Source organism: Athalia rosae, chromosome 4, assembly GCF_917208135.1.
Source record: "Athalia rosae chromosome 4, iyAthRosa1.1, whole genome shotgun sequence".
Lineage (NCBI taxonomy): Eukaryota > Metazoa > Arthropoda > Insecta > Hymenoptera > Athaliidae > Athalia > Athalia rosae.
The window spans coordinates 6,577,509-6,603,003 of NC_064029.1; the positions used below are offsets into that span (position 1 = coordinate 6,577,509).

Here is a 25,495-nt window from a genome sequence, read left to right on the forward strand (position 1 = left end):
CAAAGCGGTGAACGCGGGTCGGCTGAGCTATTGGTAAAGCAAGTCCGATCCAAGGTCTTCAAGAATCGGACTAAAGAAATTTAGTTGTGTCTCTGGCAGCGCCGAAGGTATGCCTGATTTCTCCCGGTCGGTCTAGAAAACGCGGGATCACGAGGGGGCGGCAAAAACCTTTTAAACTTCCAGAAGATGACCGAGGAGGAGCGAAAGAATAAAACGAAAAAAAAGAAAAATAAAAATAAATAAATAAATAAAACTTCACCGGAGTACGGAGAAAAAGAGATGAGAAACACCGCGAGATGATCTTTTTCCTCCATCTACCCTCTGACCTATTTACTTCTCTTCGTAACTCTCGCCCGAAGGACAAAACGAGCAGAAAAGTAGCCGCGTGTATATTTCTCGTCTTCACGTTTTAACCGTCCCCCAACATTCACATCTGCGTGTACGCGAAGTACGAAAGACTCTTCGAATCCTTCGATGAAATGTCAACGTGACGAACGCGATCTGCGTGATATTCGAGGGCTTCGGGCGTTTCTCGCTGAACCGACGACGGTTCCGTCGATTTTTCTTCAGTTTGAATACGGGCAAGAAAAAGAGCAAAGGGAAAATTATCCCAGTACTCGGGCGTCGTCGCGTAGTAGTCCCGATGTTCTCCCTCGCATGGCTATTAGTGTCAAATACGAAGTGGAGGGAAGAGGGAAAAAAATAAAGCGAGAATCCAAAGAACACGTAATAACACGCCGTCAAAGCCGGTGTTCGCTTAATACTTGAAGAATATTTCTCGAGTGCGTTAAATTTTTCCTCCATTATGATGATTGACATTTTTATTCCCGCATTCGCTAATATAAATTCCCCCATTATCTGAGCTTGTAATTAGATCGGTGCAGGATATTCCCTTTTTTTTTTTTTCACCTGACTTTTTCCTTTTATTTTCCAGTCGCTCTATTCAGACGTTCGATCTTAACGACGGACGCTGCAGGGTCTGCGGAGACGTCACCGTCGATGAGTAATAAACGGTCCCCGGTAAAACACCCGTCCCAGTCATCGACTACCGGGTAGTTTCGATAACTAATGACGTCGGGAAAATACAATTGCGAAATGATTATCGCGTCCAGTAAAACTAAGATATCGACGACTGTGAGAATGATTCATAATGATGGGAGGAAAAAAAAAAAAACAAGTAAAATAAAATAAAAATAAAATAAAATAGTTGCAAAAATTAAGATAAGTACCACGAACGATATACATTATACGCGTACGCTTCTTATCTCCGCGATGATCCGACGATCGGGAATTCCTAACGCGATTGGATCTGATCGTACGAGATCGCAGAGATCCGTCAGCATGACGAACAAACGTATAGTGAAGTGAAGTTTGTTTCAAAGGGATACGAGACGTCCAGTTGACTTGATATAAACGCATGAAATGAATGGTAATCATTCAGCAGGTGGATGGAACGGAATGGAATGGAATGGGATGGATCGGAGTTACTCTCTTGCAACTTAGCGTGGGTTCCGGTACTAACAAGAATCGTCCTCCGAAGAACCGGTGAATATTTCCTGCCGACGTTACAGTACCCGGACTCTATTCTCTCTTCGTCCAGGTGTGTGTGTGTATGTATATATATGTATATAAAGTCGCAAAAAACTAAAACTGAAACAAAACGAAAAAAAAAGAAATAAATAAATAAATTAAAAAAAAAAGAAGCAAACTAGTACACGGCAAAAAGTACCGAAGTAATCGTTGCGCTAAGAGATGTCCAGCGTAAGACGTACGGAGCAGGAAGCCACCGCGATGACATCACACACAGTTAGCAATGTCTAGGAAACGCTCATAGAGTTAAACAAATGAAACGATCCATTTATTTATCCGATCGCACCGGCTACTCAGTTTTTTACTCTCCTCTCCTTTTCTTTTTTCCTTTTTTCTTTTTTTTTTTACACACAGGGTCGAAGGGTTCCCGTACAAGCGAACCGGTCGCGGGATCGCTTAGATTTTTCCCCTCTTATTTTCCCCCTCGATTCGAAGGGGTGTCAGGCTCGATCGTTCGGCGGACACCGTTTATCGGCGAAACGAGCTTCATGTGAATTAAGCTCGTTTCCATCGCTACCGCAATACTTGCGGATGAAGCTAGGGTTAGAGTGGACTCGGATCAAGTTTTTCCGGGGAAAATATGTCGCTGAGCAACGGTTGTCGTCTACTCCGTGGTACCTACTTGGCAACGGAGTTTACCGTGGGCTCACAAGAGGTATCCCGGTGTTTATAGCGAAGTCATAGGATTCCCCCCCCCCGCTTCCCGTTTCTTTGGAGGTGTACATATAAACCACATCGTATGGCATAGCGTCGTGTCTAATGTTACCGGTGCTTTTATGCTTTCATATAGAGTTCCTATGGTGTTCCTAGGACTTACTTATCCAGGTACGTCAATCTTTGCCGTTTTTCCACACGGTGAATTCCGTAATAATTTCAGATGATGGTATCAACGGTAGCCGCGCTACAACCGCCCCGTGCACCGTACCCGGTACAAGCGTTGGGTCGGAGTCATGGCATCGAGAGAGGTCATCATGTTCACACGAATCTGAACCGTGCGTATCAACTATTATAACCATATTAATCCATCCATATATTAATTAATTCTAATTACCATTGATAATTTTTCCGCATCACAAAACGCCGCCCCGTCATCATCATTACTACTGTATTATTCCCATTATCATTCCGCAACGGAACAAAAGCGGAGTACCGCAAACGTCGAGATTTATGTATCGAATAATAAATCAGTCGTAGGAGTCGCCGTTAATTCCAGCCCGATCAATTCCCTCCTCTTTCATTTTATCTTTGGTTTGTCTCTGCGCGTGTAGGTTCGTTTAGACGGTAAGCGTAACTGACCTTTACAACGGTATCCGTATTGAGATGGGTGACAATTTATTCGCTCGAACGCGATATAGTTCATCTTTCGAACGTATATATCATCGGCTCGCACGGACGATGGAATTATGAGGAGAAACAAGAAGTAAAAGAACGATTTCCGACGGCGTATCAAAAGTTCCTGGGGGGGCGGCCGACTCTTCACTCTACCGTCGAGTGTGTTCGTACACGTTGTACGAATGTACGTGCGTATATGTACGTATAAGCGACGCGCGTGTAACGTGTATAAAGAGGGAACGGAAAGACGGCTGTCACGAAGATAATATCACTTTCCATAACCACGATACGAGGAGACACTCTAATGAATAATGTATCGCAACCGAGGGGAGGGAGGTGGAGGAGGAGGAAAGGGAGGAGGAGGAGGTGGAGATCGCTGCGTACCCCTACGTACACGTACAACGGCAGCGTATGCATAGATCGTCGCGGTGCAACGAGAATCTATTAATTCCACAGTTGTCAGTATACGTCGTACACACTGGCAGTGTCTATTTTCCTCCCGAGTCCTTTTGCCAAGTCCGCGAGTGAGCCAGCCCGGCAGAAGCAAAAGCGGCGGCAACGGCAGCGGCAGCGGCGGCAGGGACCGCTGCAGACACAAGCAGCTCGCGGTCAGCGAAGAAGGAAACTTTAAACTCCTTATTCTTATTCTTTCCAACCTCCCTCCTTTATATATCCTTAGCAACTCCGGCGTACACCCATGGGACTTATACGTGTACACGTACGCGAGTCCTGCGGCAGACCAGAGCTAATATAACTATATTCGTATGTAGATGGATCCGTGTACACGTGTACCATACAATCGACACGTGTTGGGAGTGGGCATGCATAAAACCCGCAGAACTTGGTATAACCCGTGCGTACGAGACGTGAGCCAACCGAACCCGTGTGCAACCGTATAGGTGTAGCGTACGTGTGGAATGACAAATGCACGTGTACCGTATATACATACCGCGCATGTATTATGTAGAAAAGCGGAACGGCATCATATATATTATATGTATATATATCGTACGATTAAAAATTGAAATGGGAGATGGTGAAAAAAAAGTGAAAAATCAAAGAACCGCGACAAAGAGGGCGATCGCCGCGTCCTTGCGTCCGGTTTCGATGCTTCTATCGCGTGCCGCAGTCGATGTCCTCTCTTCGACAAAGGAAGTGATCAATGCGTAAATACGTAACGTGCATATAAAACGTACAGGTATACGTATACATACAGAGCTACGTGGTCGGCGCGTACCCCGTTGAGTCCGGTGTAAATCGCGTGTTCGTACAGTTTGCTCGACTCTTACTCTCTTTCTTTCTCTCTATCTCTTGGGCTGGCCGCGAGTAAACGCGTATTATACACGGTGATCGGTCGTCGGTTGGCCGGCAGCGAGCAAACACGTTCTCTCTCCCCGCGGAGGTGATTGGAATCAAATATTAGTTCGTCAAACATAAGGAGGCACGGCGGGCGGACGTTGGCGATTATATTTACAGCTACGGGTGTGTTCATGTTTGGACGGTAGTCCGTTAGTCTCTCGACGGTTGTGTGTATCCGCGTTGTACGCCATATCCTGAAACCGAACGATAACGTCCGCGCGAACATCCGCACGGCGTTGAGCGCCTCCGATGTCGCGCCCCGACAGTTTCCGTTCCCCTCATTTTTCTGATATGTACGGTTTTTGTTTTTTTTTTTCTCTCTTGTTCTTTTTCAGGTCCTAATGCGGCGCACTGTTCCAATTAAGAATCGCTAAGTGGTGATCCGACCGAATAACCGGCCAACTGTTTATTTGCCCGGGGCCATTAGCCGCGAGCGTCCGCGTCAACCGAGTTGCCTACGCTCGAGGTACCGCGAAGACCGAGAATAAGGAGGAGGAGGAGGAGGAGGACGATGGTTTTTCAAAGACGGAACGCGTTCGTTGGCGCAACGTCGGCGTTGCCCACATGACATGTGAACGACGGTAGTAGTTCACCTTGAGTTAACTGTAACTGTATCGATGCGAACACATATATATCTATACATGTATTTATACAATATAAATACACCACTGTATCTCGCTATTACAAGATTCGATTGTTCTCTTTGTTCCGTCTTATATGTAATTAATTCATTATGATGTCGGTTAAACTTGCGGTTTTCCATGTAAATCTCGGCGTACGATAAATCACCGATTGGAATGATCCGCTCGTTTAATTTCGGCGAGATACGTATTACCGGTTGTTTAAAAGAGAAGAAGAAGAAGAAGGAGAAGGAGAAGAAGAAGAAGAAAAAAAAATGTATCGCGAATATAATTGCAGGATATTCGCGGCCTTCTTTTTCTCCACGATGCGTGAAAATTATCGAACGGTTCACGACCTCGCGTCGACGTAACGCCCAGACGTATGCCTATCTAGATACGCGCGTACAGAACTGGTTTCGTTCTTTCTTTCTTTCTTTCCTTCTTTCTTTCTTCCGTTCTTTCGTTCGTTCACTCGGATCCTTCGTCCTGGAAAACGCGAACCGCGGAGCGGCGCATCCGCGGCCTAGTCTTCGAAATGCGGGAGATGTCGATCCGCGATTTACGATTCGATCGAAAAGGTGCAAGGGTTTCAAAAAAAAAAAACAAACCCAAAGCCGTCTGTACCAATTTTCAACGAGTAAAAATTCAACAAAAATTCCAATCAGTGCGGCGCGTGATTAGTCAGTTGTGAAAGAAAACTTTCACGCGTTTATCGGTGATGTTTTGAAGGACGTTAATGCGTTAAAAAAAGAGAACATCGAAGAAATCACGAGCGAGTTGAGAATGGTAAGAAAAAATGAACAAAAACCGTAGCAATAAGCGTTTAAACTAACAATCAGTCACGTTGGGCATAGTTGGTGTGTAAAAAATTAATCGCTTTTCAAATGCCGCGGTATGATATAATAAAAAAAAAAAAATGATGATGATAATAATAATAATAAAGAGAGAGAGAGAGGGAGATGAAAAAAAACTTGACAAAAAAATATTGTTAGCTACCGCTGTTACATCGTGGAGGACCGTTCAATTTTTCATTACTCTAATGCCTCATGTAATTCAACGTTTCCCATGTTCATTTAACATTCATAACCTTACTGCAATTTTTCATCACACCTGTGATGCAATTCTACCTGCTTCACATTTTGCAAATTTTAGTTTTCACAAAGCAAACTTATTAGTCCCATTTTTATTTAATTCTTTTTTCTCCCCTTCGGAACTCCACACTCCTGAGAGTCCTGTCAGATGAAATTCATCGAAAACTTTGGAACAAAGAAAATTTACCGAAAGTTAAAAATGTTCAATATGTGGGGCGACCTTCGTGTTCATAAAGGCGCAATTTAGCCCACCTGTATCGTGATTCGTAGGGCCACCGGGTAACGAAGCCCGAAGACAACAGACTGCAGGTTGGTCTACGTTGAAAAATGGGAGGAATAAAAAAGGGAAGAAAAAAAATGAATTCGATACCTGCTAGAGGAAAGAGGGGGATTGAGGTCAGCGATCATTCGATCCGACGATCCCAACCGTAAGGGACCGCCCAACGCCAACAGAAATCGAAACTGCAGCACCGCAAAGTGCAGCAGTATCGATGCTACAGGTATACCCTAGGTATACGTTGACAACGGAACAACGACGGTAACCAGAATTACGGATCCAGAATTACAAATATTTCAACAATTCTAATTTCATTTCGCAGATGAATCGTGGCTACTTAATTCCAAGCTGTTTTTATATTAACAGGAAAAAAAAAAGGAGCCAAAAAAATTTTTAACACCTGAATATAAATTGCGATTAATATAGATCTGTTTTATAAGATAAGCACCCATGTCGATTCCATTTCAAAGTAGTTCGTTAATATTAAATAGCAGTAAGAGCGTATACACGCGGTTTCGCCAAGGGTGAACCGTTTTCGTTAAATTTAACATCAGCCAATTATAAAAAGAAAAATGAAGAAAAGGGAACGCGCTAAAAAGAGTAGAAAGAGGAGGGACCTTACAGAAGGTAAAAATAATTTAATCGGGGCCAGAGGGAAGGGATCGAGCGTCGGATGACTCGTTGATTACTAAGCACATACACGTGAGAAAAGTACACACGTACGTGATCAATAAAACACACGATATTTAAACGATCCAAAAAACGGTATTCATAAAAAAAAAAAAAAAAAAAAAAAACCAGAGAAGACGAAGAGGCGAAAAAGAGGAAATGTAATAATTTTTTTCCGACTTCTTGAAAGATAAAAAAAGGAAACAGGGGGGTAGGTAACGAAATCATGTGTATCGCGGTGCCCTGGCCCACGGGTATTGGATGACATCGTGGTGTGGACAGTGGTGCAGAGAAGCGAGGGTCTCGTAGAAGCTGGTTATGGGGGCCTTAACTCGGTGGGACTCGATGATACTCGGTAACACTCGGCAGCACTTGACTCGACCTTGAACGGGCCCTGTATGGTCTATGCCACTGACACGGCCCAAGGACGCTACAACGCGGTAACGCGGTGGTGCTGTTGTCCCGAAAAGCGGTCGAAGAACTTCGTTGGAAAGTGTTCAACGATCGCAAATATTTTCAGAGGGTTTGGTTTTAGCCTCATCCCGCAATGGCGTCGACTACGCACAAACTTTTACCAAAGATAACGCCGCGCATCCCCATCGACACCGTCCCTCCGCTCCTCCCCTATTTTTGCATCTTTTGTTCCGATTTCGAAAAAAGATAATAAACGAACAAAAAATTTCATTCAGCTTCGCGAAGCAGTCGAGCTATTATCCCTCAAATTTGGGACTCAGATTCCTCCGGGAATCTCGGTGAGGAGGGACAACTATGCGATCGGTCTAGATGCCGCGCCAATGCGAGAGGGCAGCCGAAAAATCCCCCCCTTGGTTTCGAACTGAGACCGAGACGGAGACCCGAACCGCATCTTCAGGCATCCCTGCTGCTCTTTTGCTTCGGGTCGAAAGTCTCGGTCTCAAAAGTCTGTTGGCACAAACCAGCGCGGATGCATCGACCGTGTGTGTTACCACGTGCAGTAAGATACGTGTATCCCTTTACCTCACACACTCGTCCGCTCCGTCCCTAAATCCTACAAAAGGGAAATAGTATACATATGTATACGTACGTATATGCGGCAGACCCGGGAAGGATCAACGTACTTTTGGGGACACGTTTCACGTTGAATACATGAATACAACGTACGTATATATATCGCGTGTAAAGAAGAATTGGAAGTCTGCGGTAAAATATCGCGAAAACTTTTCTGCACGATAATCAGAAAATTTATGATCGGTACGCGTCGATGTTGAGGGTTTATTGGATCTCTTTTCTCTGATCCTTTTTTTTTTTTTTTTGTTTTTGTTTTTTTTTGTCGTTCAATCTCCGCCATTCGAGATGAGAGTTTCACTGAATTATTACCGTTGTATAAAAGTTGAGAAACGAGGACGATGATGAGATCGTTGAAATTTCAATTATGTTACAACACGTGTCAAAAAGTTGTGCCAATTTATGCGAGCGCTGATGATGATCCAAAGATGAAACGAGAATAGTTGTCGAAAGATGTTATTGTACATAGACAATTCACGAGTATATAATATGATGTGTAATGACACAATTCACATGGTAAAACAGCAATAAATTTTTCATTGAGGAAGTTTGTACACGCTGATTAGAGTGTAAAAAAAAAAACAATAAAGAAAAAAAATATCTTCAGCAATTAGTATTATTTCTCAATTAAGCGAATGGCGGAGTCGTCGCTGGACCCAAAGATCAAAGAGTAGGGTAGAGTATATAATAAACGTTGGCCTGAGCAAGTAGGTTTTACAGGGAGGAGAGTAAGAAAGAAAAAAAAAGAACAGTAAAAAGAAATAAAACAAAAAAAAAAAATACTAAAAAGAAACACCAACCAAGCCGAAGAAGAAATGAGGATCGCACGTTCTGTACTCTGGCGAGCCTCACATCCTTTTCCCTGGTACTGCAGCGACTGAGAGATGAGAACTCAACGATTTGATATTATATATACTTGCGGAAAGTTTTTTTTTTCTTCTTTCCTCTCCTTCTCTTCCTTTTATTCCTTCGTTAGTTGTTTTTTACTATCGCGAAGGAATAAGGTGCTGACTGTTTGTTCGCACAGTAGTGAAAGCTCGTTTCAGAGTTTGTACGACAACGAGCGAAAGAGGTGATCGGATTGATCCTTCTCGGCGAATTTCGAAGCTACGCCAAAGAAAATTCGATAAGAATCGATAATCATGGGATAAAAACTATATCTACGAAGTGCGTAATCGGCGAAGTCGTACTCATGCGGCAGCTGATCAAAAAGAGAGAAAAAATGCGAAGAAAAATTCAGATTATCCGAACTAATCGGGTTACGTATAAATTTCTTTGGTCAGTTTTTGCAGGTTTTCCTGTTATGCGTGCGTACGCAGATGATGAAATGTACGATAATTATGCGATGAATAACCGGTGCCAAGATAAATTGATCTATCTGCAAAAATGACCGAGTTATCCTCATTTTTGCACATTTTTTGGTACAAATTTGAGGATATCTCGGAGGGAAAAAATCGTAGCTCAATTTGGCTTTTAGATTCGTGTTCCTGGGGTCAAAATACATAAGAAAAGTGTCATACGATCGATTTTAAAAAATACAAAATTTTGGCTAAAAATTGAGATTTTTCCAAGGGGTACCCCTTACGATTTTATCAAATTTTGGCCAAAAATTTTTATTTTAAAAAATTGATCGTATGGCACTTTTCTTATGTATTTTGACCTCAGGAACACGAATCCGTTGTCCAAATTGAGCTACGATTTTTTCCCTTCGAGATATCTCCATTTTTATGCCAAAAAATGCAATAATTCGGCGATAACTCGGTCATTCTTGAAGATGGATCAATTTTTCTTTCGGATTCGGATTCCTGAGCTCAAATTACATGAAGATACATCGAAAGATCAATTTTTTATTTTTGACCCCAAAAAGCTGAAAATTGGCGATAACTCGATCAATTTTAGAGATAGATCAATTTTTCTTTCAGAATCGGATTCCTGAGGTCAAAATACGTCAGAAAAGTGTAATACAGTCAATTTTAAAACTGCTTTACTTTTGGCCCAAAAATCGCTTTTTTTTTGGCTTTTCAAGGGTAATCTTACGCATAATCAGCTCAGGAATCCAAATCTAAAAGCCAAAATTATCTACTCATACCATCGATCGAGTAATCATCAATTATTCGCTGTTGGGAGCAGAAAAATTAAAAGACATATCGATTGGTTTTAGTCGCAGACCCACTTTGATTCGTCGCAATCCATGCATGGGTCGAAATATTCGAATTTCTCGGCCTACGAGGGGGCCCGAGCTTCTAACTCAATAAAATAAAGCTTTTAGTCTTACCATAATTCTTTCTTTTTTCTACACTAATTCAAAACTGTTAATTAAAATCGCGGTTTCATGGCTCGTATAATATAGTAGACGCTTAAATTATACGCGTATACCCAGCGAGTGCTAAATACGTGGAGTAAAAAATGATTTTCATTCCCTTCTCTTCTCCCTAGCCTCGTCACCCCATCAGACACAGGTGTGCTAATTAAGAAAAATTGATTTAATCAGGGGTCAAATAATATATACTCACTTGTTGACAGTAGGCGAGGCTCAGGGCTCTGAAACAGAAGCAAAAATGAAATTAAAACCAAAGAAAGAAAAAAATTAGTCGTGGTATGCACGAGTATAAGGTAGTTAACGATTTATTCTGACAATGAATTGAACGAAGTTCATTATCTCGAGGATGGTAAAAAGTGGTTTTGTATTCAGAGCAGCGCCATCGGTGTTAAATAATGAGCTGTAAATTTCATTGAAATTATAATAATGAAGGTTCAATCAATTTTTTTCGAAAAGTTTGTACAAACACCTCATCCGATTATTGATGATACCCGACGGTTATCTCGCGAACGAAGAGTACATTAATAATATATGATATATCCGATGAAATTTCCGCGCATAATCTGATAAAAATTGCGCCAATTGAAAAATAGCGTAATATATTATACGGGAGCACCGTTACGGACAAGTGTAAAAAAGCGTAGTGTAATTCAATGCCATAAAGGTATATTCCATGTATCCAACTTCTTCCTGAATGAACTCATAAAAACCATAAAAGGAGATCAGAGACGAGGATGTCATGCATTACATTTTGTTTTCCCATTTTTCTTGTCTTATAAAATTATCCTGTTACCTCGGTAATAATTAATAAGATCGAACGATAAAAGTCCGATCTTTCCGTTGGATTATACTTCGGTAGTTACGTACATCGACCGAAGAAATAAAAGGACGATTAGTCAAGTTTTTTAATTTTACAACAAATTGTCCGGAATATTTGAAAGCGTTATCATTGACCCGTTTCTCAACAGTTGTAAAAAAAGAGAAAAAAGTTTACGTAAGATAACTAGATCGTACGCGGTGGTACAGTTGACGAGAAGAAGAAAAAAAAAAAGGACACGGCGCATCGTTGCGTCGGCTACGACGACCTTTAAACTTTAAAAGTGTCAAAGTGTCACAGTTCCGGCTGCTGCTGTTGCGGCTGCAACAACGACGAGGATCGCATGTCGTATTCCTTACAAACTGTGGAATTATTCAAATTACTCGTAAGAAGGACCTACGCGATGGCGTGCGCGACTACTCCCGACAACCGTCAGAAGAAGGATGACGGTTTTGTACACGCCGCATAATTCTCGGTTCTTCTTCTTCTTCTTCTCATTCTTATTTTCCACGACCCCTTCGGCGTTCGCCACTTTTTCTTTCCAATTTCATCCGTTCTTTATTCCGAAAACTTTTCACCCAACTGCGGCTCGTCATGTACCGTCGCGAGAAATCTTCCACGTAGCGAGCGGGGAACGTAACTCGAAGTGAACAAAACCGAATCCCGAGCCCCTCGGCGTACGTAAGCGTCACATCTCAATACACATTTCCTTCCTACTTGCGGCATTCACGCGTGACGGGATTTCTTTTGCTCTTCGTGTTGCATACAAATTTGAAGAAAACTTTTACCCGACGACAAACTGGTCAACGAGAGTAAGATAAAGAAGAAGAAGAAGACGGAGGAGGAGGAGGAGGAGGAGGAGAAGGAGGAGAAAAATAAAAATGAGAAGATAGGCGGGTCTGGTTGGCCGTTGGTCGGCTTACCTATACCAGAGACTCTTCTTCTCTCGAACCGTTCCAAGAAAGGATTACAAGTTCCATCGGCGACAACCGTTAAACTGCCTTTTGAGCTTCGAACCAAAGTACCGAACTCGCTTGCATGCGCATTATCATCGTATACACACAACGCGTGCACATACCTTCGAATTATATTCGGCTAATGAATATTTCGTTTCAGTTTCACGGGGAGGGTGACTAACCCCGCCGAGGAATGCGTTAAACGAATATCAAATGTTTGGACAAATTTACGATACGAGATTCGTTTCAAGCGGAGAAAAAATGATTCACATTTTTTAGGATCACCACAGCGAGAGTTAAAATTTCATCGAACAGCGAATTTAATAAAATGACTGTGATCTAAAAATATTATTACGATGAGCTGTTTATATCGTTTAAACAACGAAAAGTGTGACTATGATGTGGTTTAATTGCACCGAGATCGCGTTAAATAAAGTCATTAAAAAAAATGAACTTACGCTAAGAAGAGAGGTGAGAATGAGATGTGAAAAAGAGAAGTGAAATAGCGTGAAAAAAAGAAACCAACAAAACGAAAAAGAAAAAAAAAAAGAAATAAAAATAATACAAAAATTCAAAAGGAAACGAAACGAAACGAGATGGTAATTAGAAGCATAAATTATATCTCGTTGAGCCATAAAGTGACAATGTACTTTGAAGCGAGTCACGTAAGAGGTTGAGATGTGCAGCGAAAGATAGGCTAACCTTTGTCGTAGCTTACCAACCGCGGCGCCGGTTTTAACTCCGCCAACTGACAACAGTTCTTTATAATACCGGTAACATCGCCGGTGGAAGTGGAAGCAAAAGCAAAAGCAAAAGCAAAAGCAAAAGCAAAAGCTACGTACCACCGAGGTACGTACGTTGGGCAGTGTCGAGTTTTGGTCGCGGATTCTGCGGTTCTACTGCACGCGTCCCCCTTAACGCGTTGAAATGTACGCGTAGTAATGGGGTACACCACCAAGCCGAGCGAATGTAATTTAACTTTTATGCGTAGAAGAAGAAGAAAAAAAAAAATAATTCCCTTATTACGTACGTTCCTCATACGTGTAACTTACGCACGGAGTAAATCCTTATACATATGTATACATACGTATGTTACATATTTTATATGCAGCGAAGTAACTAAGGAAAATCACTCGACGGTGAAGGTCTTCGACGCTCGGAAGCACAAGTTCTTGTGCATGTGGTATCGTCCCATGCGAACCCATAAACTCATGGTTTAATAATACGCAGAAGAGAAAAAAAAATGGATACCATTTTCTTCTTCTTTTAATTTAGGTAATACGATACCCGCGGGCCCAGATATCCTCCGCGATCTGTATATATATATGTATATAAATTATAATTCGATTTGACATCATTTTGATTTATCATTTCAAACCGTCTCATAAGACGCCTTTTAGTTCCGCACGAGCTAACTCGAGTGGAACATTAATAACTTTTTGCAGAAGGTAGCTAGTTTTTACTTTTTATTTTATTTTTTTTTGTTCTTATTTTTCATAGTTTTCAATTTTTTTTTCATTCGCTTTACTCTCGTTTTTTTTTTTTTCTCCTCCCCATTTACGGCGAATCCAGATGGTCGCCGCATCCACCGACTGTTCTCTCGGTGCAACAATGAGGTCCGATCGGATTAGCGACAAACTTCAGGTGCAGACGGTTGCCAGGAATTTCCGACTCATCGTAAAATTTAATCGAATCAAGATTGAGTTTTACAGAAATTCGTTATGATCGTAGATCGAATGAAAATGAATCGAGGTAGAAATTAAAAATTGTTCATCACGATATCTTGAGAATCAACGAGTCAGCGTTCGCCGCTGTCCGTTGCCTCGACTGCACGATTTATTGAGATAAATATAAATTTTTAATTTCCTCCGGTAATAAAAGAAAAAAAAAAATAAATAAAGGGAGGAAAAAATGAATCATCGTATCGTTTTAATAAATTGCCTATCTCGAGTGTGTCTGGGTTTCGATTGTGGAAAGAGAAACTAATATGAGAATATATACATTTAACGAAGAAATAAGGTATGATGTATAGCGTTATAAGGTGATGTTTCGTTCGACTTATAGCACGTATGTAGATATTGTACGTATACTGTATCGTGGCGAGTTCAGCGGCGTTCACTCGCACGTAACCTCGTCTTGGCCAGGACTTGGGGGAGTTAGCTGAAGACGGAGTCCGACCTCCACCTTGGTTACCAGCCACGCATGGCGGCCTTCTTCGGAGAAGCTATTTTGCATTTAACACAGAAGAGATTTGGTCGTTAGATTTGCTACCATGGGGTACGTCCGTTCGCCAAGGTCTTGTAGTTGTCGTCTGGCGCTGAAAGCTCTCCTCTACTTTCAGCTTCTGCTTATTTATTTATTTATTTTTTTATTTTTATTTTTTACGTTTATTCTTCTTTATTCCGTTTTTCTAATTCTTTTCCGTTTTTTTTTTTTTTTTTTTTTTTTTGTTCGCCATTATTTCGTCTCCTCCGCTTCGCCTTCCCACTCGGTTCCAGCGTCGCTGATGGCGAAGACCATTATAATACACGAAGGGGTACATTATAATATCTATGAAAATTGCAGCCATTGTGACATTTCAACACTGCGGCGGGTATACACGTAGCTGAAATCATCTCGCTGGTAAATCTTTAGCCGGGTACCGCGCGCCATCCGAGTCAGTAATAATTTTCAAAGTGTCCTCTACACTTTTCTCGACCATTTACAAGCGTATTATAATATATTCTATTGTTGGTTCGGTTCGGTTTGGCTCGTGTTCGTTGTTTGAATTTAAAAGATAGAGAAAAAAGCGAGCGAAAGAGCAAAAGAAAAAAAAAAGAATTCAGAACAACCTCGTTGCCAGGCTCATCGCAAAGATGATTCTAATCTCGAACATCGTTTTACACTTCGACTTCAACCGACTGTGTATAAAAGCTGCGGGCTGTTAACTCCCGGTACTGTAATCAACGACGGATTTCTTGACAAGAAATTGTTGAGCTTCAATATTTCGAGAACATCTGGCAAAGGGAGAAAGAGAAAAAAAAAACAAGAAAAATTATCCTCAGTTTCTACGACTCTATGGTAAAACTAATTCGTTCCCATAGACGTCGAGGACTGGAATGGTTTTTTTTTTTTTCTCGTTATTTCGTTCTTACTTTCTTCTTATTTTATGAGGATTTAAACGATCAATTTTGAATTACAACGATGAGAAATGGATGCACGGAATAATCCGCGCATTACAATATCCTGAAAGTTTAACATGCTGCCATATTATATATTACGGCTAACTATCTCTCAATAAACAAACAGAGGTAGTGGACCACGGCAACGACTAACCGCCGTAGTAATTCGCGTTCACCGATAATCTTACGATTCCTTTTCTTTTCTTTTCTTTTCTTTTTTTTTTCCATTCATTCTTCTTCGCTTTTGTGGATCGGTTTCCTGGTCGAGAACATCAGTCACGAGATATCGATAGATTCTGTACAGGGGAAATGATAGTCGTAAACAGCAATCAGACCAGATCTCGGATCGCGATTCGCTTGCACAACGTCAGCTGACTAGGAGACCAACCACACGGTAAATGTTCTTTCGTTAAATGCCATAACAGAGTTCGACGATGAATATCATTCCGCAGAGATATCGGAGCTTTGTTGTATCCCGGGATCGAGGAAAAGTATCGTTACACACCGCGTTGCGCGGGGGTTCAACCTTTTCACCGAGATCTGGGTGAACCCAATTTTTTCCACGATCTCTTCGAAAATTTCTGAATTCTTGATGGGGTCGATCGGCACCCGAAGAGGAGTCACCGTCGAGAATTCTCATAACCCAGTGAACTACAATAGGGCGACAACTGGGTGGTAGAAACACAGTGAATCACGAATCCGTCGTCTGACTTGCGGCTTGTGGCTTCGAGTAAATGCGTCAAGAATAGCGCGTTCGCCAACAAAACCAGATAACATCGAAACTCGGGTACGCAGACCTTTCATGCGCGTCAGAGTAAACCCCTTGGACGAAGAAAGAGGAGAATAAAAAACAGAAGACGAAGAAGGAGACACCTGGATCTCCATCCCGCCGAACTTCAACTCACAATCAGAGCATCGCGGCGGGCAGTAGAAAAAAGCCGAAGAAAAAGCCATCGATTCGTTCGGTTCGAAATCCTGGAGGATCATCGTTGCAACAAAGTTTCGAGGGAGCTGGACCCTCCGAAATGGTAAAAAAAAGGAATGTAAGAACGCGAAGGTTCCGAAGAAGGAACATCGCACCTGTTGAGAACCGCGGTGAAGTTAATTTCCATAGATGGAGGAGGATGAGGAGAAGAAGAAGAAGAAAGGTCGAAAGGGCTGAGAGAGAAGGGATAATCAGTCGCACCGGCAAGCGTTAAAATCACATCGTCTTGTGACGGGAAAAATATTATAACCGTTTTGACGTAACCTGTCTCATTTTTTACAAGATTTTACGTTGGAAGGGAATAAAAACATCGAGGGGTCGAATGAGAAAATGTTTGAGTCGCACGAGTGACTGTCATTCAAAATCAGGGGCGAGACGTCATATCGAACCGTATACAAATCCTATGATATAGATATAGCAGGTGTTTTGCAACTCAATCTATTCGCTAAGAAATATAAATTGTTGGCTCGTAAGGGAATAATCTTGAGCTGTTATAATCCACGTTTCACGGAGGTAAGAGAAACGAGAAATGGATATAATCGTTCCCAGTTTTAATACTTAATAATAATCTAATTTCTCCGAATTTCGCCAGTGAGCTGTATACGACAATTATATGAATAGGTACGTGTATCCACATCCAACGGTAAGTAGTTAAATTTCTAGAACAAAACTTCAACTAATTACTCGTTCTCGAACCGTTTATTATACCACCAGGTAAATAACAACCCGTCTCAACGCGACCAGATATTACAAATCGTATCCTGTCACGCAAATGCAATTTCATAACCCCCGAGCCAAAGAACGCCGAAGAACCGAACACCGTGTATTCGTGTATCGACCCGAAGCACGAACGATAGAAATGGACAAAAAGTGAAAATACATCTTCGTAAGATCGCTGCACAAATGTACGAAGCGTGTATGAAAAATCAGTCACTCTCGACGGTGCGAAAGGGAGGTATAGTGAGAAGCCCCGTCGGTTTCGAGGGAGGAGATGAAAAATAAGCGAGTCGGTATTCCGTATAAGTCGAGTATATCGCGAGATCGGCTGTAAAAGACGATAAAACAATTAGGCGATTACGGACAGTAAAGTGAAGCGTAATAGAATTAGCGAAGTTGAAATTGGCGCGGAGGGAGTACCTATATCCGCAGGAGCAGCTGTAATATAGGAGAAGCGAGAAGAGACCGGGGACGCGGTACTCCTTCGTCGAAGTCGAATGCCGTAGATGGTGCGATGTGGGAGAAGCGAAAGGAAATGCACTTAACTATACTCTCCGTGGCCAGGCTAACGGTAGCTCCTAAGTTAGTATGCACGATCTGTTCACTTGACAGGAAACCGCGTCTCCTCCATTACAAAAGTATACGTAGAGAAAAGACTGCATATATATATATATATATATATATATATATATATATATATATATATATATATATGTACAAAAGAGTCTAAATACGAAGAAGAAGAAGAAGAAGAAGACGAAGGAGAAAGAAGTACCTACGCCAAGTACGAAGAAGGTACAGGATATACCGTAGAGGTGGGTAGGTATGAGGTACCAGGAGAAGTCTTATATACCTTACAGCCACCCCAAGTTCAAAAGCTCACATATACTTTGTACATATATGTATATGCGAGATACTTGTCAGAGGGGAATCTTTCGCTTCAGCAATGTCGGGGGATACGTATGTGCGCTTTTATACCTAGATGTATATTATTACGTTCGTATATAACTATATGTGTAATCTGTCATCAAGATTCCTGGAAAGGTACCACGTAGGTATACGTATATATTGCCTACCCTCGGCACGTAGAAGTTTCTCGGACGTATAATTCCACTATTCCATTAGGCAAAATGATAGGTGAAAACTCGAGACAGAGAGAGAGCGAAAGAGAAAGAAAAAAAAAAGTAGAAACAAAACAAATTTAAATGCCAAGTTACAGACATCTGCGCACATCTGAAAGGTACCAGTTGTTAAAACCCACCACCTAAACGAATTAATATTCATCGATCGTCCCGCACACACCTTTGTTTTAATACAATACCGCGATCGCGATGTTTATTGTCATGTAACAAACCGCACTCTACCGACAAACTTCCGCTATTATTATACATTTCGTATCTCATTAACGTCGCACTCTCTCGCCAGGTTTCACACCGGAGTTTATCTATCTCCGTGTGTCAAAGGTCGGAAAAATCGAAGAAAACAAAAAAAAAGGAAAATCAATTTTTTGACGCGAGTGTCAATAATTCGACGAATATCCGACACTCGAGACACGATCCACCGATCGTGTAAAGGATATCTGATCGAGGCTTGAAAGGTCGCACGCGATCCCGCGGATGATCCGTCGTCTTCGGCATTTTGTTAAGGGCTAAATTTTTGCATACCCGAACGTGATACCATAAACGCGACTGTCGAACGATTTATCGGCGGCAATCGAGATCGGAGCCAAATTGTTCGAAAACATGCGAGCCTGTCTTCTCGATTCTTTATCGAAAATTGAAAAATCACTCATTCCGAATGATGGGCGGTAGTTTTTCTAACGCTCGAGCGCACCGGGATTCGGACGCGGTATTATCAGACGTGTGTATATTTAACGGGCACGGTGTTCTTCACCTTGAACACGTTCCTGTCCGTCCAGAATTATCGTCCGATCTTTACGCCCGTAGCCTTTTCAAGTTCCGCTTAAAAATACGCTAATTACTTCGCCTCCTCCCTCGATCGCCGTTCTTATCGTACTTGGGAACAATATTCTTCTCGTGCTAACGAAATGGCGAAAAAATAACGCACGTTTCGCGACCGGTCGGTTCACCGATTATTGAGTCATTTTTCTCGTTCGCGTTGAACCGGAAATTCAAGGGGAACTTTATCTCGTTCGAACCAAGAGAATATCATCCCATATACAGGCGAGTGAAGACGTAAAATGAGCATTCCAAGGATGTTGTTCGTTAATGTAAACCACGATGATCAACCGTCTAATTAACGTCCCATATAATCTTGACTTATAACGACCCCCCTCCCCCCCATCTAGATACTTATGGCGGTGGCGGTCGCGTACGCTTTGCTAAACCGCTTGGCACATATTATTTAATGCGCGTAGGTAGTAGGTATATAATGTAAACTTTAAACACGTGGACTATTGTATTGTAATTGAGCACATTGGGTGATAACGTAACATAACGTGTAACGTGAGGTAAGGTAACTTGGTGCCGGTTTACGACTAAAAGTAGTAGGTAGGTAGCGTACGGCACGGGTACGGCAGGCTGTTCGCCGGTTGACATTTAGCTTTCGAAATTAAACTCAGCATCTACATCAGGGAAGAGTTGACTCGAAGGAGAGATAGAAACGGATAAAGATGGAGTTATATCAGATAGCATTACAGATAAAGTGAGAGGGAGGGTTATAAGTATATATATATATACACCGGTGAAATGGAAGGGGGTTGAATCGCGAAGTCGAGAAATAGTGTCGGCAACTTCTAGTGACTGTCTCGCAAATACCACCAGGCAGATAGCGCCTAACATTTAAATGCCAATCTTGCCCTCCGAGCTGAAGAAAGACGCATGGCTACATAAAATCTTGAGTGAAAAACACCTTTGTCTAGAAATGTGGATATATTGCTCTTCGGCTTAATTTATACGTGTGTCGTTTCACTTTTACTACAGATCCGCCGTTCGCGTGGAGCCTGTGGAAAAAGCACGGGGAATCGAGCACCGCGTCCATTTCCCGATCAATCTTTCGATAAATTTGACGTCCGAGATGCTGCCGCGGACAAATCTCCGCGAATAGATTTTCAGCGTACACGCGTCGGTATACGGAAGATAATTGATGCGGAGAATATATGAGGTGGTTGTAATGTAAAATTAGTCGATCGGTCTGTATACAGTTACGAATTACCCTAACAAGGCTTACTTCCGATTATAGTAGCTGGCCATTGTTCTCCCCAAGCATAAGTGTGCTCTTTAGTATTTCTACGGTCAACTCGTCGCCTTTTCTTTGCCATTCTATTCCCGTACGGTACTCGTTTATTCGACTATTCTCTTTCGAGGTATAGGGTATATATATCGGTGTATGTTATAATACGCGATAGATTCTATGTAATCTGCCCCGCCGTACAATGGATAGCTAGGAGACCCGCGCGTTACAATGGGAATCTTCTTCTTCTTCTCCTTCTTATTCTTCTTTTTCTTTTTCTTCGATTTCTGCTTCTCTTTTTCCTTCTTCTTTATGTATAATCGATACATACGAACGGATTACAAAATCCCAAGAGTCTTACCCACTTCTGGGCCGACGCTGACTTAGGTGTTGCTGCTGCTGTTCGCTACCCTCCCAGTCAACTATCGCGATTACAACCGTAAACCATATAAAATAGAAACTGAGGAGGCGATGAGAAAAAAAAATAATAAGAGAGAAGAGAAAAAATCAAACACGATTAATAAAAGCACAAAGGATCTCGATCTCGATCCATACGTACGTACCTACGTACGTACCTACGTTCATACGTACATCCAACAACCTATGCCTGATCCACGTGTCTAACGAACTCTTTCGAAACGACCGGATCACGACGTGCTCCTCAGCGCAACGCGTTCGACATAATTTACATACACGCCGTTGATGCCGATGCCGATGCCGATCCCGATGCCGATGCTCCCGTAGTTGTTCCTTTTGCTGATCAACTAAACAATAAACTCCGTGACTAACAATAAGAATAAGCAATACTGGTAGCCTTATATCAAACGTCTTTCATGCTCGCATTTCATTTGTATTATCATCGTCGTCGTCGTCGTCGTCGTCGTCGTCCTCGTCATCATCATTCAGGAAACAAGTTTTCAATTTTGTTCGCCCTCATTTTTTTTGTTTTTTTTCTTCTTTTTCATCCTCGCGAGCCTCGGTAATTGGTGATTCTCGGTAACACAAAACTAATCCACGAGAGATAAAGTGGCTTTCATCAAATTTCCGTACACGCTACCCGTCTGAAATTTCGTTCGTCGATCGTAAAATCGTACAGACAACTCGTTTGGAAAGAATAGATTGTAAATATATATTTTTTTTTTCTTTACGTCGAGTTTTTTTTTTTCTTTTTATTTCCATCGCGAAGAGTAGGACGTTGAACACGTTGTGTTACTCTCGGTAGATCGTAATTCGTACCTTATTACGCAGGTGGAAAAAAGACAGGTAAGAGCCACACGAGGTGTAGTGTACCGTGCATGTGCACGAGTCCATGTAATATGTGGTAAGTAGATATAGTCGGTTATGTACCGCATTACGTACTGAGGAACACGTATGTACATCTTTAGTATATATATATGTATATATAAATGTATTGAGAAACGTATCGTGGAAGACGTTGATCGTGTGGTTATTATCACCCTTATCATTATCATTATCATTACGGTTACGATAGAAGCTTAATTGTACCTTCGTGATAACGGCTTTGAAACCGGCACCACGAGTTCAACGTCGTCGCGACGACGTCCGCGTACGTACGTACGTACATACGTACGTGTGAGTAATGGCGGTTAAGAAGGTAAACGAAAAAATGAAGAAGAAGAAGAAGAAGAAGAAGGAGAAGAAGAAAAAAAATCATAAAAATAAATTATTCCTTCCGTGATACCCGGCAACTTGACCTAACACAACCTGAACTTCGGGTCATCCGTTACAACGTCTTCGACGTGTTTAACCCAACGCCTGCCTCGTTTCCCTGCTTATGGTAGAGACGCGATACTCACGTATTACCTATATAACGTATTTTTACATTCTTTGCGAGGTACGTTTTTTTTTTTTTTTTTTTTTTTTTTTATTCCCACAACACCCATAACCCCATGGTATTATTTGAAACACTGTTCGTATAATGTGGTAAATCGATTCGATGGATATGGCTATACCGTTACCGTAAAAATAACCCGCATTCGAAATTTCGATACGGGTGATTATCGCTTTTTCTGACGAAGAAGATATTTCGATTCTCACCGTTGCATGTGCTTCGTGGGTAACTGCTCGATGTGCGCTACAATAATTCGGTGGGGCACCGTACCTACTGGTACCCCTCGTAACGATGAATTTGAGTTATTCGATCCACGTGAAATTTCACGCTGTGTTTTATCGACGTTGAATTAAAATACGCACGTCATTCGATCGATGCGTACACACCCGACGAGCGACGACGGTGCGGTGCAGGTAACCATAAAATAGACGTACACGTATGAAAGTCGCGTCGCATCGCATACGCGTAAAACGCGCGAGTCGCTATACAAAGCGCAGTAGGCGAAGAAGGCAGAAGAAGAAGAAGATGAAACAGAATGAGAAGAAAAAAGAGGAGAATCGGTCGGAATCGAGGGCCCGAGGCCAGCCCGTCCGTTAGGTGGCATACCTGATATCTACACGTGTCTCATGTGATGAAATGTAACGAAGTCATGATTATACAAACCGCGGAGTGTATGGTAGATATAATATATGAGAAAGCGGACGAAGGATACGACCGTACGCGTGAATAAGATTCGCCATAATTCACTGCAATTCACAGATTTGAACGAGGAGGAAGAGGAGGAGGAAAAAAATCCTAAAAAATTACCCATTCAAGGATAGAATCACGAAGCAAATAATAAATTGTAACGAAGAAAAAAAAAAAAAAAAAAAGTGAACCAACAAAATTACTGTTACGCTCCGCACAGGTATAATAGTTGCGTTGCATTACTCCATAAGAACGCGTCTGCATCGGCTGTATCGGCCTCGTAAAACTCGCTACACATATAAACGTATATATATATATTTTAGTGGCAATTTAGAAAGTGTAGAAATTAAACGAACAATTGTAACAGCATTTTGTCTGGGTACTTGCTACCGCTAATAAATATACGACGTCGTTTAACGTTAATGACGTAACCCCGTTTCGTTTATTCGTTAATTCGTTCGTTCGTTCTTTCTTTCGTTCGATCTCGTTTCCGATATAGGTAGAAGTTGTAAGCTGTGATATTGAACAGGTGCAACGCGGGATTTGGGATCTTTTTCGTTTACGAGGCGTTGCCTAGGAAATTGCTCGTGTCTCGACCTCGTTCCTCTACACATACACGAGTCTAACGTGTACACGTCAAAAGGATTTAATTTGTACAAAAAATAGGTCTAACAAATCGAAAATCTTGATAAGTGGTGGTAGTGGTGGTTGTATATATACAGGTATATAGCGGGAGGGCAATTTGCCGCGAAAGGAACAGCTATATGGTAGTAGTAGCTGCTGGAAACGGGCGCTCGCACGATCACTCCTCGTTCTACTTTCTACGCTAGGTATAGGGTACATGGATAGGTATATAATAATAATAATAATAATAATATGGAAGTTTGATCGGCTACTTTTCAATCTATAATACCTACCTGCGCCGTTTCTGGTATAGACAATTAGGTTTCATAGAGATTGATGCGCCAGCCAGACGAATGCAGAAAACTTTCGCGCTCACGGACGCGAGTATACAACAAATTTACGAGAAAACCGAAATGAATAGCGAGAAAAATTGGGGAAAAATTTCTCTCGCGAGGCGGTCGTGGAGATAAAAGGTGTGTATCCCGATCGAGCGATATTCCATCTTCATTTCAAATCACATCCCGTGTCAAGGTTTTCTCTTCGACGATCAAGACGGACGACTTCCCCATATTTCTCAAATCACCTCGAACGAGAAAACCAGTTTTTTTTTTTAGACGGTTCCAAACAACGTCTATCGATAACTGAATGTAGAGAAAAATTTCAACATATGTCAAAGAAATTAAAAACACACGAAACACAACGCGGCGTAAACGCGTCCTTCCATAAATTATGGTATTAATTTATTTTTACACGGGGTATATATTAATAATAATTACAACGTCATTCGTAGTCGGCGAGGAGGTGCATGAATTTGAAACACGGTACGTTGACAAGTTTAAAATTCAAACCGACGAACGTTACACGCCGCGTTGTACGGTCGGGGTGATGATTCACGTAACTTTGAAGAGAGGTAAAAATTTTTTGAGCAAACAATACGCGGGACGGGAGTATAAATTGGAAACGATTCCGAAGAAACAGGTCCAGACTCCGCTCGCCAAGTGTGGAGAAAATGTAAATTTGAAAAGACGGTACATGATAAAATGAGAGGGGAGGAGAAAAAGAGGAGAAAAAAGATCAAAGTGTATCTGAGGACGAATCGCGAACATCGGGATGCAAAGGACGACCCAGGAAATGTAAAAGTAAAGAAGCTCATTGATTGTAAAGTGGTCGTTTCCACCAGATTCTGAATCCGTTGCATCAGCCGTTGATCTTTCTACTGCTCACGTTTTGTACAGTTACAGGTATAATAATCCAGCCGGAGCGGGTATATGTGTGTACGGATAATATACGTATGTCTCTCGGTGTACATAGAGAGAGAAATGGAAAAGGATCTGAAATAATAACAGGCTGATGAATAATTGATGTTGCAGAATGACGCCCGCTAGTGTAATACCCCTTTAACAAGACAGTCTCTCGAACGGTTGTTATAAATAATAAAAAGAAAAATATATAAGACACAATAAAAAAAAAAAAAAAAGGAGGAGTAAAAAATTGTCCGCGATGCCATGCGAGCGTGGTGACCTCTTGTCGGTGACCCCGGACAGTCAAGTTCTGCGACCGAAGGAGGAGGATTGGGTTGGAAAGAGAAGGGATCCGAAGAGAAGAGAAGAGAAGAGAAGAGAAGAGAAGAGAAGAGAAGAGAAGAGAAGGGAATTAAGGGAAGGGAGAAGTATAGTCGAGTTAGGCCACGTTCGCGAGCCCCTGAAAAATTTGAAATTCTTCCGCGGGACAAAGCGTCGGTGGAAAAAATAATAAAACAAAATGTGAATTATACGCGGAGCGGTGTATCGCGCTCGATAAGCTTTCGGAGAAAGGTAATTATCCGGTTCTTTCGCCCCCCCCCCCATCAAGGTCTTGGCGACCTCTGAGACTCGAACGAGGAAAAACTGGAAGGCTCGACGAGTCATCGGCGCGTTTCAGCTTTCGGGTCGTTTGTCTAAAAAAATTTAACGTCGCCACGCCGTGTTTATAATGATATTCAACAATGACGTAGATAATTGCATACCCCACTGTTTAAAAAATATAACCCTGGGCGTTGTATCCCATCGTTCTTAAAATTCTCCGCATGGCTACGCCCAACTCATCATTTTCGTATGGAGTATAATATCCTCGGGGAATAAACGGTGCGTCTTGCCAAAATATCAACTCCTCTGATACCGCAATATACACCGAGAATACACCCTACGCAAAAATTCCTGCGAG

At 41.8% G+C, this 25,495-nt stretch overlaps 1 protein-coding gene and 1 long non-coding RNA gene across 3 annotated transcripts in view; one reads left to right on the top strand and one right to left on the bottom strand.

Annotated features, from left to right (window-relative positions):
• The window catches only part of LOC105692604, an 89,123-nt gene that overhangs the window by 28,984 nt on the left and 34,644 nt on the right, over nucleotides 1–25,495 (bottom strand). For both annotated transcript variants that reach the window (XM_048654207.1, XM_012411911.3), the window contains exon 3: nucleotides 10,496–10,523. The gene's annotated coding sequence lies outside the window, so the exon portion shown is untranslated. The remainder of the gene's footprint in view (nucleotides 1–10,495; nucleotides 10,524–25,495) is intronic.
• On the top strand, nucleotides 527–4,924 carry LOC125500659. Its single transcript, XR_007278089.1, has 3 exons — nucleotides 527–1,600; nucleotides 2,468–2,582; nucleotides 4,617–4,924. It is a non-coding gene; the product is annotated as an uncharacterized LOC125500659 (long non-coding RNA).